A 7,091-nucleotide genomic window follows, 5' to 3' on the forward strand; every position below is an offset into this window, starting at 1 on the left:
AAGTAAGAGTATTATATATGTGTGTGTGTGTGTGTGTGTGTGTGTGTGTGTGTGTGTGTGTGTGTGTGTGTGTGTGTGTGTGTATGTGTGTGTATGTGTGTCTTCCCTTGTTTATTATCACCATTTAAGGCATAATATTTTCATAAACATTGTTATCAACATTCCAGTCGAAAAATGTCGAAAAATCGAAATTCGAAAAAGATTATGTGCATAATTACCTTTAATCATAAATTGTCTAAATGTAAATTTGTGTATTATCGATTTTAATGCTACATTTATAAGTGATAATATTCGAATATTTACTGTTCTCTAACAATAACTAAAACACAACAGGCGCGCGCATATTACTGACCTTTTAATATTATATATACAAATATGTATAATATACAGAATATTCGAAAAGAATAGAACCGCCCTATGATTTCCAAAAGTACATATTTTCAGGGAAAATGACCCGAATAAAAGTAAGGATTTTTGGTGACCTTGAACTTGAATAATTGTTTGAAGATCACATAAAGATCACTTTTAATTTCTTAAATAGAACCCACATTATTCATTAAATATTTTTGTAGCTACTCTGGAGCTTTTCAAATATTAGGTGTACAACTTTGCTTCCGCCGTTTTCCTAAAGATGGCTTTAGCGGTAAGTGGTGGTCGAAATAAATAGATCATAGACGTCATACAATAAACTTGGGCATCTGTCAACATAACTCCATAGAAACATTAATCGATTTGTGTCTGCATCATAAAGTTATTCTCGATTGAAAATGTCAGTTTACAAGCCAAATTCTCGTCATTTGCGGGAGATTTTAATTTTTTGCTTCAATATGAAGAAATCTGCGGCTGAGGCTCATCGAATGTTCTCAAATACTTATGGTGCTCTCAAATACTTATGCTATTAGTGAAAGAACGTGTCATGAGTGATTTCAACGCTTCAAGAACGGTGATTTTGACGTCCAAGGTGCTCTGTATTTGGTGGGACCAGCTAGGCGTAGTGTATTATGAACTGTTAAAATCGACTGAAACAATCAGGCGATCGGTATCGAACGCAATTGATGCGTTTGAGCCGAGCATTGAAAGACAAACGGCCGCAATACAACGAGAGACACGATAAAGTGATTTTGCAGCATGACAATGCTCGACCCCATGTCGTTGAGAAAGTGGTCAAGACATACTTGGAAATGTTGAAATGGGAAGTCCTACCCCACCCGCCGTATTCTCCAGACGTTGCTCCCTCTGACTATCACTTGTTTCGATCAATGGCACATGGCCTGGCTGATCAGCACTTCCGGTCATATGAAGAAGTAAAAAATTGGATCGATTCGTGGATAGCCTCAAAAGATGACCAGTTTTTTCGACGCGGGATTCGTACGCTACCCGAAAAATGGGAGAAAGTAGTGGTCAGCGATGGACAATACTTTGAATCATAAATGTATAACCAGTTTTTTACAATAAAGCCTCGAATTTCGGAAAAAAACGGCGGAAACAAAGTTGTACATCTAATAATAAAATATTTTTTCATGAAGTACATTTTAAGTAAGACTTGAAGATTACAATACCGCCGGCATTAGCATTACGCAATATGTCTGACCATCGGCTAAAATATCTTGAACGTTGTTCAAAACGTTGTTCATGTCCTGAATAATATTTGTCGAGATCAAGATCACATTGGAGATTGTTCCTCTTATTTACATAAAAACGAATTTTTAGTGCAAAAATAAAAATTAGGTACCGTTGGTCAGACACTTTGCGTAATTCTAATGCCGACGATATTATAATTTCCATTTTATAACTGGAAATGTACTTCATGAAAAAATATTTTATTATAGTGTTTTGAAAAGCTCTCAGGGTTAACAGAATATTTAATGGAAAATGGGGGTTCCATTTAAGAAATTAGAACTGACCCTTATGTGACTTTCAACCAATTATTTAAGATTAAATTCAAGGTCACCAAAGGATAATCCTTCATGACTCCTACAACTGTTATTTGAATCATTTTCTTTGAAAGTGCGTACTTTTGGAGATCATAGGGAGGCCTGTTTTCGAAAATCCTGCGTGCGTGCGTGCGTATGTGTGGAAAGTGGCAAAAGAACGTACTAGTTTTTCCCGTAGGAAGCAACAGTAGGAAAGACACGTCAGACAGGTGGCGCAAGGAAGAGAGAGAGAATTTTTGGCAAGATTAGCCTTACTTATTTATTATTATTATTACTATTTCTTGAGAAATAATAATACACACAATTAGCCGATGCTCTCAAGTTTTTCTTGACTCTGAAGTTCGCCTTGACTCCTATTACTACTTTTTGGGGACTCAGTCGGGAAGCTCAAGCGAGTAAGGGAGAAGCTTGAAAAAGATTGTGTCAGCTGTTGTATTCGTAAATTATACGTACGTAAGTTACACGCTACGTTGTAAATAAAATTGACAAGATTAGCTTGACGGAACCATGTCTTGAGGCAAAAAATTAGAATGACGGTATAAAGTTGAGATACGCTGTCTGTATGTTGTAGCACAGAACGAAACTGTTAGATTAATTTGTAAAGAAGAACAAGAAAGATGTCGAATATCGATGAACACGGACGTGACACGGAAGATAGCAATACAGAAGACGTATTGAACCAAACAATCATGCCCAATATAAACAAAGAAACAAACTAAGCAGATAACAAAATTGATAAGGAGATTAAAAGAAGCTGGATAAACAAAGACAAAAAAGAAGGGAAGACAAAAAAGATGACAGTAAAAGTAAAAAAGATAACAAGAAGCAGTTGAAACCATTGATAAAATGACAGCGAAACAATTAAAAACTGAATTTAAACAATTAAATTTGGCAAGAGATGGAAAGAAACAAAAATTGAAGGAACCATTAAAAGAACACATCCAAGAAGTAAAAGAGAATAAAACGACAGATAAAAACACTGACGGAGAAGAGACAGAAGACAAAACGGAAGAAGAAGAAAGCGACAGTGAATCAAAGATGAAGAGACATACATCGAAGAGCACGAAAAAGAAGCACGCGAGAACCCGCATCAATTAACCTATTCATAAAGGATATAGAGAATAATATCACTTATTTCTTAGATGATGATAAGCTATCTATCGAAAAGTGGTTGAGTGACTACAAGGATCTAAGTTTTTTATTCGAATGGAACGAATTGCAAAAGGTTATTTATGGTAAAAGACTCTTAAAAGATTTAGCCAAGAAATTCATTACTTACGTGGTATTTTATCATATACACTAAAACAAAAGTTATTACGCGAGTTCAAGACGGATTTAAATAGCACATTAGTACATAAGGAATTTTCAAAACGTAAGAGAGCGAATGAAATGGATGTCAGTATGTCTATGTGATGCAAGAAATAGCAAGTCAAAGATGTATCGAAATAGAAGCATTAATCCAACATATAATAGATGGTGTATAAGATGAAGAAGCAAACAAAACAATCTTAGTGTCGCATCGAACTTAAAAAGAAATTTGAGGTATATGATAAAATGAAGAAAGCAAGTAAATCCAAGAGCAGCTAAATCCAAGAGAAAGAAGGAAATAGCTAAGAATAAAACGAGAAAAGATGGAAAGCGAGTGCATTGTTTCAGATATGATGCCACGGATCACAAAATTGCATATAAAAAAAAAGGCTAAAATGTTTCCAATGCAATGAATTTAGACATATTTCGTCAAAGTGCACGAAATCTGTAGAAACAAAACGTAAGGATGTCAACGTAATCAGAATAGTTGACGTCAAAACTGTTCTCTGATAATAAATGGAAATAATATCGAGGCATTTTTAGATACAGGCAGCGATGTGAACTTATGCACGAAAATGTCAGTAAACGGATAGAAGTTTCTAAATTACAGAAAATTACAAGAGTGTTTACAGGCAATACAGTAACGAAGTCTATGAGAAATACTATGAATGCCTAATCGACACAGATGTACGGCTCCGATGACGTCAGAACTAATTATTGAAAGGACAATATTAAAAGAAATTGAAATTCTAATATAGAAGAAGTAAATCCGGCCGGATTACAATAAGAAGGATCTCGTATAAAGGCACCAGCCGAGATATACCAATGGTGGTACTGAAAATGATGTCCGCACTATCAGTAGAATCAGCGCAGAAGAAACAAAATCAAAATCGCCGAAAAACAAGTAGAGAACAAAACAAAAAAGGACACTTCAATGATCAACGACGAAATTCATGGAATGATACTAATAAATATCAAGCCAGACAAGTACGAAATTCTAGAGTCATACAAATCTAAAATCAGCAAGCTAGTAGAAGAATATACGCCTAAGGAAAAAAATGCAAACATCCATTCAGATGAAGATCATCTTAAGTAACGACGATAAATCTCTGATCCCGAGGATTAGCATCGAAGAAGAAACAGATTCTTGATGAGCAAATAAAAGATTGATTGAATTAAAGTATCATAAGGCCAAGTCAAAGTGATTACGCCAGCCTGGTCGTAATAGTACCCAAGAAGAATGTTTTCTACATGTGCATAGACTACTGAGTCTATTGGTTATTGAATCGTAAGATAATCAAAGACAGATTTCCAGTACTCATTATTAAAGAGAAAATTGACAGTTTAAAAGATGCACGAGTATTTCCGTAGATTGATTTAACAAACGGATTATTTCACATGTCGGTTGCGGAAGAATGAAAATTTACAGCGTTTATAACTCTTGAAAATATGAATTTATGATGATCTCTTTCGGATTATGTAATAGTCCAGGCAGTTTTATGAGATTTAATAATTGAAGTTTTTTAGGATCTATACGTCAAAAGATAGTAATAATTAATATGGATATCGTCATATCAAAAATTACGAAGATGCCTATGAGAAATTAGTGAGGACTCTTAAGGAAGCAGAGGAATACGGATTAAATATTAACTAGCGTAAAAGCAGCTTCCTTAGGACGAAGATTGAGTTTTTAGGACATGAAATAGAAAATGATCATGTACAGCCAGCCAAAGTTAAGAAAGTGAGTAATCTCACTTTCCAGAGTCAATATCTGAACTGCAGGTTGGTAGTTTACTTGATTTTTCCATAAATTTGTTTACAATTATGTACGGATCGCTCGATCCGATTTGTCGAAAAAGGATAAAAGTTTTTAATATCAGCGAAGAACAGAAAAGAGCGATTCTGATGTTAAAGAATATTCTATCGCAAGAACCAGTGTTTTGCATTTATGATATTAACGCCATCCTATAATATACACAGCTAGCTCAGAAAGATACTATTGTAAAAGAATCAAGATGAAAAATACTTCTACCCAGTTTATTATTGGAGCAGTAAGAACTCAAACGCCGAAAGAAAATACCACTCGTACGAATTAGAAATCTTAGCAATCCTGCGATCACTGTAAAATTTCAGAGTTTACCTGTTAGGAGCTACTAGCTTTCAAAATAATGATGGATTGTGAAGTGGTATAAAAGGCGTTAATGAAGAAAGAAATATCTCCTAAGATCGCACGTTGAACGCTAGCTGTAGAAGAATTCTCATACACTATCAAACATCGACTAGAGACTCAATTAAAACATGTTGATGCTTAAGTCATTTTCCAACTATATTAATTGAAGACAAACTTAGTAATGATATGGAAGAAGCAAAATGAAAAAGAAAAACTTCGAGTCATCAAATTATTATTGGAAAGAGGTTCCTACTAAGATTATGCTTAATGATGGCATATTGATGAAACGAATGGATGATACGAATGGATGACTATGATTGTATTACCCGCATGTATGCATACTGACTTGATTCGACGAATACACAATCAAGATCACTTTGGTGTGAAGAAAAGACAAAAATGATTAACAAGAATTATTGTATATCAAACCTCAAGAGTAAATTAGAAGCTTTCATAAATTGTCGTGTACCTTGTGTATTAGTGAACAGAAGAAAGGAAAACGAGATAATCTATTAACACCCATACTTAGTCAAAAGTGATCAACTATTATATACTTGCAATGTAGATCATTTAAGCCCTATGACTGCTAAAGGCAAACTGTATCGGTATCTTCTAATGATAGTCGATGGTTTTTCAAAATTTGTTCATATTTACCTCAACAAAACTACAAATATGAGGGAAATACGGATAAGTTAAAGGAGCTAGCTAAAAGAATTTTTAGCAATCTCTCCCGAATTGTAACTGACAGAGGCTCTGCATATACTTCATCAGATTTCAAGAATTATTGTGCACAAGAGCTAATTGAACATATACTAATCACTGCCGGAGATTCTTGGAGAGAATGGGCAAGTGGACAGGATTCATAGAATAATCTTTCCTATGTTAACGAAATTAAGTATAGATGATCTAACAAAATGGTTTCGTTTTACGGATAATGTTCAACGTTGTATCAATGCCTTATCAGAGAAGTATTGAGATAACATCGAAGTATTATTCGAGATTAAGATGCGACAAAAAGAAAACGTTGAAATCTCATTGAATAGGAAATAACTAAATTACATGACGAAGACTGACAAGAATTGAGGCAGATAGCAAACACAAAAATCCAAGAAAAGAATCACCATTACAAACAAAATCACTAAATCTGCTACCATGTACGCAGAAGGGAACCTCGTGGCAATACAAAAGACCCACTTTGGAACTGGACTGAAGATTAGCCCGAAATTCTATGGATCTTATTGTTGAGTGATCAAGATCAAGAAGAACAACCGCTATGACATGGTCAAGATTGGAGTTGGCGATAGCCCGAAAAGGATATCTACTGTCGCTGATCTAATGAAACCTTATTCTATACTCTCTTCCGAGACCGAAGAGGTAGCAGAATGGCCGAATGTGGAAAGCGGCGAAAGAACGCAATAATTTTTCCCCTAAAATGCAGCAGTAGGAAACGTGTCAGGTGGCGCAAAGGAGAGAGAGAGAGAGTTTTTGGCAGGATTAGACTTATTATTATTACTACTTCTTAAGAAATACAAACACAGTTATCCGATGCCCGAATTTTTTTTGTTCGCCCTGACTCCTATTATTACACATATATAAACATATATATATATATATATATATATATATATATATATATATATATATACACACACACACACACACACACACACACACACACA

General features: G+C 34.7%; 1 protein-coding gene across 1 annotated transcript in view; it reads left to right on the forward strand.

The window, feature by feature from the left end:
• LOC105623605 (cilia- and flagella-associated protein 58-like) overlaps positions 1-7,091 on the forward strand; it is a 322,608-nt gene that overhangs the window by 64,572 nt on the left and 250,945 nt on the right. The gene's annotated exons all lie outside the window — the stretch shown is intronic.

This window comes from Atta cephalotes, assembly GCF_000143395.1.
Source record: "Atta cephalotes unplaced genomic scaffold scaffold00060, whole genome shotgun sequence".
Classification (NCBI taxonomy): domain Eukaryota; kingdom Metazoa; phylum Arthropoda; class Insecta; order Hymenoptera; family Formicidae; genus Atta; species Atta cephalotes.